The sequence below is a fragment of the Sturnus vulgaris genome, chromosome 2, assembly GCF_052056855.1.
Source record: "Sturnus vulgaris isolate bStuVul1 chromosome 2, bStuVul1.hap1, whole genome shotgun sequence".
Classification (NCBI taxonomy): domain Eukaryota; kingdom Metazoa; phylum Chordata; class Aves; order Passeriformes; family Sturnidae; genus Sturnus; species Sturnus vulgaris.
In genome coordinates this window covers 51905775-51918715 of record NC_142244.1, presented here as the reverse complement: position 1 = coordinate 51918715, position 12941 = coordinate 51905775, and positions in this window count along the sequence as shown.

Here is a 12941-nt window from a genome sequence, read left to right as displayed (position 1 = left end):
AAGTGTTTTAAATTTTATAGTTAGGTCTGTGAGGAGGAAGTAGGAAATAAAGCTTTTTTTCTTTAATTCTACTCTACTTACACGCTCAGATTGTGTTTGTTTATTATTCTAACTACCCCACTGAGAATTTCCATCTCAGGAAGGTTGAAAATAATGAACTTTCTGTTAGGGAACACAGAGGTTTAGAACACCACCACACTCCTTTCTTTATGGTATTACATATATTTTAGATTCCTATATAATTCAAATGTAGCACTGTTGCTGTCTCGCCTCTGAGATTAGAAAGGAGGGGCTACAAATACAAATAAATGCTGCCATATATACAGATGTATATATATACATACATATATACACATACATATATATATGTATATATATATATGTAAAATTATGCATATCAAATGCAAAGGCTGACATGTGATTCAAAAGTAGCTTGCTCTTTGTGCAGGCACTGCAGCAGTGCCTCTGGATACCCTGGTGGCTCTGTCATCTCTTTCTACAGGGAAACAGAGAAATTGTGAGCCAGACACAACAGCAATTACTGAGTTAGAGAACTTGACTGCAACTACTTTGTTCTTTTAGCCACTTGAGAAAGGTTTCATCCAGGAATGAGAGAGTTGCTGTAGTTTCTTTCAACAGGTGGGGCAGAAAGACCTCTCTGTCTGAGACAGCCCTGCAAAGCACCAGAGTAAAGTTCAGGTCCAGCTCTTCCTCAAGTTTCTGCAATTGGAACCTCTCTGTCCTGCTCAGGAAGTTACGTAAGGGGGGGCATAACTTTAAGTGATGACTAATCCCATGGAAATGAGCAAAACCAATTCAAAAGAGTTCAGAATCACACAATTACTTTTTAAATTGCAACATACATTTGGAAACAGAGTTTCCCAGCTTTCAGCTACTCAAGGCAGTTATTCAATGCCAGCTCCAGTCCATTACTATGCACCCTAAAATACTGATACCCTGGGAATACACCTACATTTGTCAAACACTAGGCAGTGGGCTGGAGCTGGGGTGCTCTGATACTCCGCAGTGCTTAGATCTGAATTATCCTTGCTTGTCTCCTTTGGACCATTCCAAACAGCTCTCCATGGGAGAAACCTCTAGTAGCAGGGAAAGCCCCCCACACTCTAAACATGGCTCAGTCAGTGACACTTGGCCTGATTTGCCCCATCTTGCTCAGGAGAACGGATAATGTTGCAGTATCAGCACATGCATGCTGCAAACCTGACAACAAAATCACTGAGGGAACTCAGCCCTCCAGTCAATCCCTGTGGCAGCCCACAGTGTAGTCTGAGTTTAGTCTCTCTTCTTGCTGGGTTAACCTGGGAAGTGCTTGTTCTTAATTAAAATTTGAGGACTCCATTTGAGCCAAATCGTGGAGCCTTCAGTGAAAGCTTTATAGAGAACTGGTGTGCAGCTGTAGCAAAAAGTCCCTGGAACAGAGTTCAACCAGGCAATTTTTCATGATAGAGACTGCTGTTATTAGATCACACAGTCTCTAGAAAGGACTTGGAAAAACACTGGGTGTGAAGCAATCAGTCACAGATTCTTATAAGATTGTAAAGATGGATCAAACACAATTCCTTTCCTATGGGGCAGTAATGAGTGCTTAAGCGTCTCTGCCAGTCAGCTCCTTTGTCTTCTGGCAGAGAAACAGTGAAAATAGCATCTGCAGCTTATCTTCTGGTGCTCATTTAGGATTGTCCAAGAGGCAGAATATATTCGCTCAGAGGAGGGGGCAGGACACAGGAATTTCAACATTTTTGAACTATTACAGATCAAGCAACAGATAAGAAATAGAAGTTCTATCAAGCTGTAGAACTTAACACAGGTCCCCAGAGTTCAGGTGATGGGATTATGAGATGCTCCTGTCTACTGTACTGCACACAGTCAAGGAGAAAATTCTATAGGCAGATGTAGAGGACTGAAGCTTTTCAGTCTTGATTATAAGCCAAGGGCATGTTGCCTGCTCCCTTGGTCAAATGAACAGCTTGCCTAAAGAACTGTCAGACTTGCTGTTCTCTCCTGTTTGGTCTCTTGCTGCTTCCATCTGACACAGAACTGCCTCTACCAAGCACATCTGAGCTTTTTCTATTTTCCCTGCTGAAATGTAGCTATTTAAAAATATGAAACATATGCCCTGAACTACCTGATCTTGTATTTTAATAAATTAAAGAAAATATTACCTTGTAACTGAAAGTCAAAATATAGATAAACAATAAGGGATTTAACTGAACAAAATAATGTATGAAGAAAATGCTTCCATAAGTTTTAAAAAGCTTAGTGGCTACATTAACTGCTTTCCTCAGCTTCTAATTCTTACAAGAAAAAGTGGTGCAAAGGATCACCCACTTTTCTCAACTGTGTACTAAGTCATAGTGGCAGGGAAAAAGAATGAGGCAAACTGTTCAAGACACACTGAAGTGGGTGGTTAAATAATGTCCTATGAATTTGTCTTTAACATTTCTATTAAATGTCTTTAACATTGCTGGTTTGACGAGCTGTAAACATCATGATCACTCAAGCACTGATGAACCTGCATCAGCTCCTGGGATTTGTCCCTCAAGACATCCCATGCCTCACAAATAACTTCCATATGTTTTGTTTTGCCTTATTACAGCTGCCCTGTAAACCATGACAGTTCAGAAACCAACTCAAACATTGTTATGACATCCCAATTTGGCAGCCAAAAAAACCCAAAATAATCCCTGAGAGTGGAAGAGGTAAGCAGTCACGGTAATATCCAGAGATGTTCAGCCAGCTTGGAACATCTTAATGAGGCTTTAGATTCTGGTAAAATCCATCCTATAAAATGGTGACAGAAAGATTTTGGGGTCTGTCTGTCTTACAGCTTTTAGTTCCAGTAATCTCAAGAAGCAAAGGGGCTGTATACTTAGATATGAACACTCTAAACAGTGCCAGGTACATAACAGCTAGTTTCTTCAGCCAAAGTAGTTTTCCTTTGAACCAGCTCAGGTGTGCACAATAATCATGCCATTGAACAAGCAGAGCTGGAAAATTGTGCCACTTCAGAAGTAGCTTTGAGCTGGGTGTTGGACCAGATGACCTCGAATCTTCTTTCTTATCTTAATTATTCTCTTATTCTGAGGTGGTAGGGAGAAGAATAGAAAAAGACATGACACCTACCTGGCACATACCTGCAGACAAAATCAGTCAACCTTGGATATGTAAACTCTCTTTCACTACCAACAACAGAAGTTGGTATTTGCTGCCTGTTGAGGTCTCCCATTTAGGCAAAACAGCAGTTAAAAGTCATTATATCAGTCATTATTGAAGGTAAAATGATTCAGTTCTGAGCTTGCCAGCCATCTTGCTTATGAATAAGTCACCTAACAACCATCCCTCGATATGAACAAAGCCACATGAAATATCTTCTATGCAATAAAAATAGATTTAACTGTCTGAAAAGGACTTCTGCATCCTGATTGTCTTCACTGAAAGGTGGACATCTGCCTTGTCCCTCTCAGTGACATAAGGGGAAACAAGGGCTGGCATAGTTAACCAGATGAGCAGCTTATTGATCAAAGCTGACAGTAGGAGCCAGAGCACTCCTCACTCAGAAGTTTTCAGTTATGAAGTGGCCCTTAGGAGCCATTACAGCCTGGTGTCACTTCAGAGCAACTGCTCTCATCATAGCCTGTATTAGCCTCAAAGCAGTTTTAGATTATGTCCACCCACAATTGCTCCCTTAGGACTCTTTCATTCTGCTTTTGATACGGGAAGTCAAACAGAACAAAAACACAGAAAGCCACATCTGGTACAGAACCATTCAAGTATAATAACATCAAGTCAACATGACACAGGGAAACTACAAAAGTCAAAAGGAGTTTGAGAGTTCAATGGCAACGTGATTTAGGCAAACATTGCCCAAACCCTCAAAATACACTGTCCTAAATCAAAACTATTCAGTTAAGAGTCTGGAAAACCTGCTTTGTGACCAAGCACTATGACATACTGGGCATAACAGCAGTACCAAGTTTTTACACAGCTCTATGGAAAACACAACCATTATTAAGGAAATGACCGTGACATGCACAGTAAACCTCAATAATAAGCTTTTGTATAGGCAGCACTGAAAAGAAAACAACTAGTTTGTTGAGTTTTACCTAAAAAGCTGTAAAAACTTGGTGTAATGGGTCTGGCCAGGATGGAGTTAACTTCCTTCATAAGAGCCCATATGATGCTGTCCTTCCCCCCAAGCTGAGCAGGAAGTTATGAGAGGGCCCAAACTGGCCAAGGACATAGTCCATATAATATAGAGTTACACTACCCAATAGAAGCTGGATTAGAAGAAGGGATGTGTGCATGGCCTCCAAGGTGGCTGATGTCTGGAGCTGGGCTAGACACTGCACTAAGGGGTGGTGAACCACTGCCTTGGCATCACTTGGGTCTTTCCTCCTTTTTTCCCTTCGTTTAGTTAAAGTGTCTTTATCTCAGCCCACAGCTTTTGTTCTCCTGTTACCCACCGTCATGCTGGGGGAGGAGGAAGTGTGAGGAAGCAGCTGTGGGAGTGCTCAGCTATTAGCCAGGGTCAACACACAACCCTTGGTGACAATCTCTTCTAAATCTATGACATTCTGGTCTTTCCATCGCCTTTATTTGGCAGTGAATTTACTGTAACATCTTGTGGTCTGAATAGTAAGTTTGAAAGACAAAACATTGTTTCCAGCAGATTTATCTACTACAGAATGTACAATGCTAAAACCATGGGGTGGGATTGAACAGGATTTGGAAATAAACCGAAGAGGTTCTTTCATATCTGCTCACAGCAGGACCCAGGCTGCTTCTCAAATCATGCAGATGCCAAAAATCAAAAGTATCCTTCAGTTGTGCAAGGCATTGGTTCCCAGCTCCTGGCTGACACTGAGCTTCAAACCCTGTTGGAGACAAAGGGTACCTCCTTGTTTTAATTTTAGGACATTGTTTCTCATCATATCCTTAATGGGCCTAGAGAAAGTCCTTACATAATTTATCAATACTTGAGAAATAGTTGAATGTTTCTTTTCAATTTCTGTTCCCACTAAAGAGAATAAAAAAGTAGAATGCTTCCAGTGTCTGATCACTGGTCCTCAACCATTCTCATAGTGTATACTTAAAGCTTCTGTCTCACTTTTCAGCTCTGAAACTGAGTTATCTGTTACTTCAAGTTTATGTGTGAGGCTCTAAAAGAAGAATGAAAGGCCTTGAACTTAAAGAACTGCACTGTGATGAGTTCTAGGGGAATATAAACATATAGAGCTGGTCAGATTATGCACTACAAACAGATAATCCAAGAAATGTATTTTAATGATCTGCTCTTTAATTCTGCAGTTGGCTCAGATTCTAGTGAACGCACTCCTTACAAGGCTTAACAGTGAAAATAATGACAAGTAGCAGGTTCAAAAATTGTTTAAAGCAGATACTACTGATGCATTATTTGATATTGTTTCTGAAAATGTAACTGGTTGGCAACATTTTCAAAGAATAAGAAATACTTTATGAAAGTTTACATTTATGATGAACTTCTATCTTTATGTTGAACACCAACATATATGGAAGCAGGATTGGGTTTTTTAAAATCCAAATTTTTTAAAAATTGCTATTATTCTTCCAGCTTTCATCAGAATACTTTCTCCCAAGTAATTTACTACTGACACTGATTTACATATCTCTGTGCGCTTCCATAAGACTCTCAAATAATGTCAAAGCTAAATTTTGCACATTTCCCTCAAATACAGCCATAAAGTAAAAATTAATTGAAAAATTACATTTCTTTTTTCTGGTTCTTTCACTTCCACAGTAGTCATTGCTGTGTAACTGGTCAGAAAATTTTCCAAATGCAGTCTCTGATGGTTTAATTAGTCAGAAAACAAAATACTATTAGTTATCTACTGAGTACTTTGTACAATAAATTTAATGAGCCCTGGAAAAAAAATTCATCCTGATGTAAAGGAAAGTGTATTTGTTGTATGTTTTTATACCAGTCTCTTCATTTGGAGCAAAGTTTTTGTACTTGCCAGGAAGGACATCAAGGTCCAATTAAAAATACCTAAATACAACTTAAAAGTAAACCTAGAGGAATCTTGACCTTAAGAAGCACATGGTGGTATCTGATATAACAGCCCTGCTACAGTCACAAATCAGCTCTGAATTTAAAAATTGTTTTTAACTGAATTTTATTAAAAACAGTAAAACACACAGGTGCTATTTCTGCTCTTTTTTTTGCATTTATTGTACAGCTTCATCACAGGCTGGCTGGTGCACATGCACATGAAAGCAGTTTGGCTGTACAGAATATCTTTCCATTTCAGCACTTGAAATCAAAACACCACTTCCCTAAACAGAGGAACATCAGTTCTTGGTTAAAAATCCATTACTATTTAAAGCAAGATGATTACTTAAAATCAAACTAAAAAAAGAAAAAAAAAAAAGAGAGAAGAAAGAAGACAACTTGTTCTGCGTTCTGACTTGCCTTATATAGTTATGCTAAAGGAAAAAAGGAGTAGAGCCAACACTGTGAAGGCTTACATGAAGCAATGGTGCCACCCGATGTCCAGAAGTTATACATAAATTTGTTTTTCCTTATTGATCTAAGAACAAAATAACCCCAAACTCAACAAACTGTGTGTAATGTTATTAGTAATCATAAGTGCATGCGAAGGCTTGGCTCAGCCATAAGATTAACAGGTGTGGTAAATTTCCAAGCAGGCAAATATTTTTTAAATTTCAGCTTGAATTCTCTGTAAAATGAATATTAGCATAGCCCAGGTAAAACCATTCAAGCTGTCAAAACACTTCTACCAACATTTTCCTAAGATCCTCATTATTTTGGTTTCTCACTTTTTGAGCCCTTTCAGCTGGGGCCTCTCACAGGGATCAGTCTTCAGCATGTTTCAAGCAGTGCAGGAACTTCACTATTACACTACTACAATGAAAATTCTTGCACAATAATCCAGTTTGATAAAGGGATGAATCTAGCCTGTGTTCAAAGGACAGTAACTTTTTAGACAGGTACCTGTCACTATAAATAAAGAGTTTATAATATCGGAAAACTTCAGCAGCAAATCATTAATGACAACTGCTGTTAAAAGTGCACATCTCACTTTTGTTTGGAATTTTGCCCTCATTCCTCTACTAGAGGAACATTATGTGACTGCTTCTGAAATAAAAAAAAAAAGCTCTAATGAGCATATACCTCTTTCTTGTTTAATTCTAAGTCTATAAATGTTTATTTATACCACTTTTCAGATCATGTGTTCTATGCTATAAAGCATTCTGCCAGCTCTTTGGGCTGTCTTCTATAAATGTAAATACAAAACTATGCATGGCAAATCATGCATATTTACTCTATTTACATGCATATTTGCATTAAAGCTCTCACATCACAAAAAGTATTATTGTGTTAAGATCTATTTCCCTGTATTAAAATGTTCTGATATTTTTTCAAATATTACTTCTTTCTTTGCACTTGCTAGTTCATTATGCAAGTATGGGTTTCTGCTGCCTTATTTTCACCATATTCACAACCAAGTCTTATGTTCATGTGACAAATAAACAAGCTCCCTTCAGAGACCTTTGCTTTTCAGAATGCATGTAATATTTCTTTGTGAAGCATATTTATTTTTTTCTTAAAAAAATATTTCTTAAAAAAATACTTCACCTTTGAGACATTCCCTGAAAAGGAAGCAATTTCATTTATTAATCACTCACTCAGCCTCTTGATTTTTAATTCTCAGTATTTAATCTTCCATCCAATAGATTTTAATAGCTTTCATATGAAAAAAGTGTGACGTTTTCAACTCCCAGAATACATTTTATTGACAGGTTTATGTTGCAGCATGTTTAAGATAGACATATATTCATAATAGCTACTATGTTCTAAGTATAACTGTAGAGGTACTACACACACTCAAAGGAAAATTTTATAGTCCTGAATTTATGGCAATTGTTGACTTTATGAGAATGAAAGTAGGGAAATTACATACCTACATTTCTTTATAGAAAAAAAAAGAAAAGTGTTTAATTTGTGTATGTATAAATAGGATGCAATGCACACACACTTTTAAAAGATGCTTTATTATTTGATCTTTCTAAGCATGTTTACTGTAACCTGTAGTGTATATATATTTATGTACTTAGTTAACTTTTCATGCTGCCAAGGCCTAACCACTCAGTCAGTAGATTTTCTGAAAGTTACTGGAAAAGCAAAAGAAATTAATTTCTTAGTGTCTGGACAGAAGATCCTGATATTGTATTGGGGTTTTTTTGTTTTGTTTCTTTTTTTTAATAAGTCAAAATCTGAACAGTCTTTGAAGTGCTTTGGATACTTTCTAGTGAAAAAATGGCTTGGATTACTGTCAGAAATTCATAACAAGTACATGTCATACTAATAATGTAAGTGATATTTTTAAAACATTCCAGCAATGTTGAAAGCACAAGAAGTCTGCATAATCCGTGCACATCTAATTAGCACTGAGTCATATAAATGATACATAATGATTTGGCAGCATATTGCCAGATGGTTTGCTATCAGATCAAGTAGTAATAACTTAGCTTATTTATCTCCATTCCCCTCATCCCTTATTTTCATTTTCATCCCTTTTCATTTCCCTATTTAAAAATAACATTCAGTTCCTTTCATTTCATATACAAAAATCAGTCAAAACCCCACTGAATTTTTAAAATCCACACTGTCTAAAGAGGCTTTGCAATCTTTCTGCAGTGCATTTATTTTATTAATTGCACTTAGGCATTGGAGAGTTTATACAATCTAGTTCCATATTTACTTAAAAAAACATCCCACTCTCCCCTTCTTCCAATTAGTGGTGTTCAGCTGGTCACCTATATTAATTTTGTTTTCAACCATAATCATATTGTCTGATTTTCTTGTTTAAAACACATCTTGTGTCTAAGCAACAGGAGAAAGTTTGCGAGGGAATTATAAACATATAATCACTCAAATTTGAGTATTTGAGTTTCATGAACACACCGGGTTTAGTACTATTTGAATATGCCAAATCTCCACAATTTTGGATCTTAAAACATTTTTCGTATACTGGCCTTGCTGTGTTAAGTTTATTAAATACAAAGTAAATAAAGTGTAAATGTTCTTTTTCCTAAGGTCTTAACTTTTCCAGTGGGACAATCCAGTTGTTTAGGTGAAAGGATGAAAATATCTGTACATCCAAGGGAATAAAAGCAGGAATTTCACAATAACTTTGGCCCTGTAACTTTTAACTTAACTTCTCCTCCTTTGCATTGGTTTCAGTCTTAATTTGTGCTTTTTTAAACACGAATAATGCTTAATCAGCATCAGACAGTAACAGTAGTTTCCCAGCCATCAAAGCAAATATTCACAGCTACAGGTTTTGAGGAATTCATGTTAACCTCAAAAATAAAGTCTGCTCCATTTTAACTCATATAAGAACACAAATCTATTAATAGGCATGAAAATATAAAAAGTCACAGGAAAAGGACATCCTTGTATTCAGATTAAGAAGGTTTTTTTGGGTTAAGAGTCTTATTCAGAGTGTGAGGAAGATAAAGCCATCACCCTGTTGGTTACTCTGGGATTTGGATCCATGCTATGCTGTGTGTACAAGTGCTGATACATGGCCAAAGCTGCAAAGAGCCTCATTAGAATTTGCCAAGTGCTGAGGCTTTTATCAGGAAGCACGAAAAATCTATCAAGTTAAGTTTATCTGCCTTACCCAAGAGCCTGTGCATTTTTTACAAAGTGGATATTCCCCACAGTAGGGATGCTCTGAACAGCTCCGCTCAGATTTCAAACATTCAGAAAGCAGTGCCCATTGATTACTATGCTTCAGGCTACTTACACTACCACATTGGTGACACACCCCCTTCAATTTTCCTCTCCTTCTCCAGGATAAGAATGTGAATGGAGATATTAGCAAAGATAATACCGTACGAATTATCATTAACACTTCCTCTACAGAAGAGACAAAAAAAGAGATTTAAGTGAAAATATAAGCATGGTGTGTTAGTCTCACAGAATTGGATAGACTTTTGGCAAGTCATATTATTTTCCTTGTCACAATCCTCTTTTTCACTTGATTTACGAAATGTTTATATACATGAAAATAAATATCCTACAGTGGAAACACAGTGGTATGAAAATCAATGTAAAGCAAGAGCTGAAGTACAGGATTGTACTGCAAGGGTAAGACTACTAGAGCTGTCTAGTGAACTAATTCGTATTTCCAGAGAACCACAGCTTGATAGGAATGTCAGTCCTTCTTTGGAATAAGCAACGACCTGAAATGCTCTTTGCCCTTTTTAAACGTAGCTGGGAACCCAAGAACAAATGAACCCTAATCTCATTAGGTTGCACTAAAGACCTTCTCAAATGATGAGAGACAGAAACAGAGCAGAAGCTTAGATTGACCAGCATGTGCTACTCTAAGAGCCAACTGCTCACATTTACAGAACGGCAGCTGCAGTAAAGCTGGCACAGGCAACTTCCAAACAGATTAAAACAATAGCATGGGCTGGAATGCATCTCAACCCCCAAACGGAAAGTGAGAACATATATAAAGTCCCCAGATAAATGACAGAGACCTATTTACGTGGAATGCAATGTTTAGGCGCTGCCTGCCTATACTGGGATGGGTTTTCCTGTTTTCTGTTCCAATTTAAATATGAAGATTATGTACAAAGAATGCTGCCTCTATTGTCCTAGCAGAGCTCCTGTAGATCTCTGTTTAGGCTTCTGGCAACACAGCAGAAATTTCAAGTACTCAATTGATTCCTATGTTATTTTCTGCCACACTTGGCCTTCCACAGGAACATTAGCCCATCGTCTAGTTGACTGAGGTCATGTTTTATAATGGTAACATGCCCTGTATAGACGCTAATGTCATTCTATCTCTGCTCCCCATGGCAGTTTACCAACATTAGGACTGGTTTAACAGATGAGATAACTCCTGTTCCTATGTTAAATTCAGTTTCTAAACACCCTTATTAATGCGCTGGTAGAGGCCACAGTATCAAATATGAAAACAATTTTTAAAGGTCTGATCAGCTACCATTTTAAAGCATTGCTTGCACTGAAGAGGGTCAGATTGCTCTTCTCTCCAGGTCAGAATGTGAGCATGTTTACAGAAGCCCTTACTGTCACAGAAGAGCAGTTACAGAACTAAACTCCCTGCACATACTGAGGGGTGAAGAAGAATCCAGAGATATCTTTTTGTCACCAAACTCTCTCTTCATTTATCATAAGTTAAACACTGAAGTAGAGAGAATATTTGAGCAAGACTCATTCTAAATGTGCAAGGCAACCCTAAAAATTTGAAAAACATGTAATATTTATTATATTTTGGTAACAGGCTACAATAGTCGGTGCACTGCAAAACCACAAAGGTTAAAATAGAGCACCCATATATAAGAACCAACTACCCCACTGAACAACGAGAAAGCAGAAATAGCAGAATTCTCCTCTCCCCTTCCTAGGAGCATTACGATCACGGACTATGTGACCAAGCAGAACATTAACAGAATTTTCACATCAGGCCAGCATTACTGTGCACATGGACATCCAGTAGAGGCTGATGTGACACCCAAAAAGAAGGGCAGCACACTGGTTAGCCTCATTTCTGTAACTCACAAGCTTTCCAACACTAACAAACACCAGCAGAGGTCACAGCATTTGCCCACTTGCCCCCAGAAGAAGATTGACTGTCCATATGTAACCCTTCCTGTGTCTAGTTTTGAAGGAAGAGACACACAGTCTCCACATTGCTGGAAGAAAGAACCAAGACTTTTTAGAATATTTTCCTAGACTTTTAAAATAAAGTTTACCATCTCATTTCTACAGCCCTTGGTAAATCATACTTTTAAGGATCCCAACCCTACTGGCTTTATCCAGAGCATCAGTCTAGACAGACAGATGCAAGTCTTCTCACTGCCAGGCCTCACCAGTGTGTTAACCTCAGCCAGCCAATGTTGTATCATTTCTTGATGCCTCTTTGATCTTATATTTCTTGGCTCTCATCAGTGATGAAAAACAGGGGGTTCTTATTCACATCCTAACATTCAAACTTGTCCCTTCACAAAGCACTTCCTGGTGGCAGCAGGCTGTGCCCACAGCCACAGGGTTTCCAGCCTACAGATTTGCTGGCAGCATGCCTATCCTTTCAGAATAGCCCTCACCACGGCATCAGCTGCTCCAGGCCTGGATGTAGGAACCATCTCTAGCAAGCACCTTACCAATATTACCTCCCCCAGCAGTTCTTATCTCCCTTCTACTCCTCCTCAACACCATTTACAGTTCTATAGTGGGAAGGCGTAGCAAGTCACTAGCAATATGTGCTTCTGCTCTAGGCTGAGTAAAAATAAACTTTATTCCTATACTGGGATTCCAGTTCATTGAAGCCATAATTCAACCACTGCACTGCACCATCAGAGACAGTGCCAGCAGAGTAACTTCCAAATTCGCTGCTGATTTTTTCCTCCCTTTAGAGAGCAGCTGCAAATCTGGGCAAACAGTCAAGTTTTCTTTTTTTTTTTTTTCTATTCAAGGATAAACACTTTATAACAAAAGAGAAAAAGCAGAAAGAATGTTTGGTATTTACTTTTATCATTTATGGCAACACTTAAACCACCAGCTATGCTGTATGTCCATAATTTGACACAATAAGACTTTCTAAACAACTACTTAAAATGCCAGGTACCCCACTTCTTGTCTAGGGTGACAGCTGACATACAGGTAAACTCATAAATGAAAAGGCTGCTTTTTCACCTTCAAGTTCTACAGAAGTATTATCCAGGATGCAAGGACTTTGGACGCTCATGAAGGCAGCTTAAGTACTTTAAGCATTTCTGTATCAGGATATTTAAGCATCTAAATACTTTGACGAAGTCTGTCTCTTCATTCAAAACTGGAAATACATTGTCATGAATATTTACCATGTCAAGTAAGGACACGA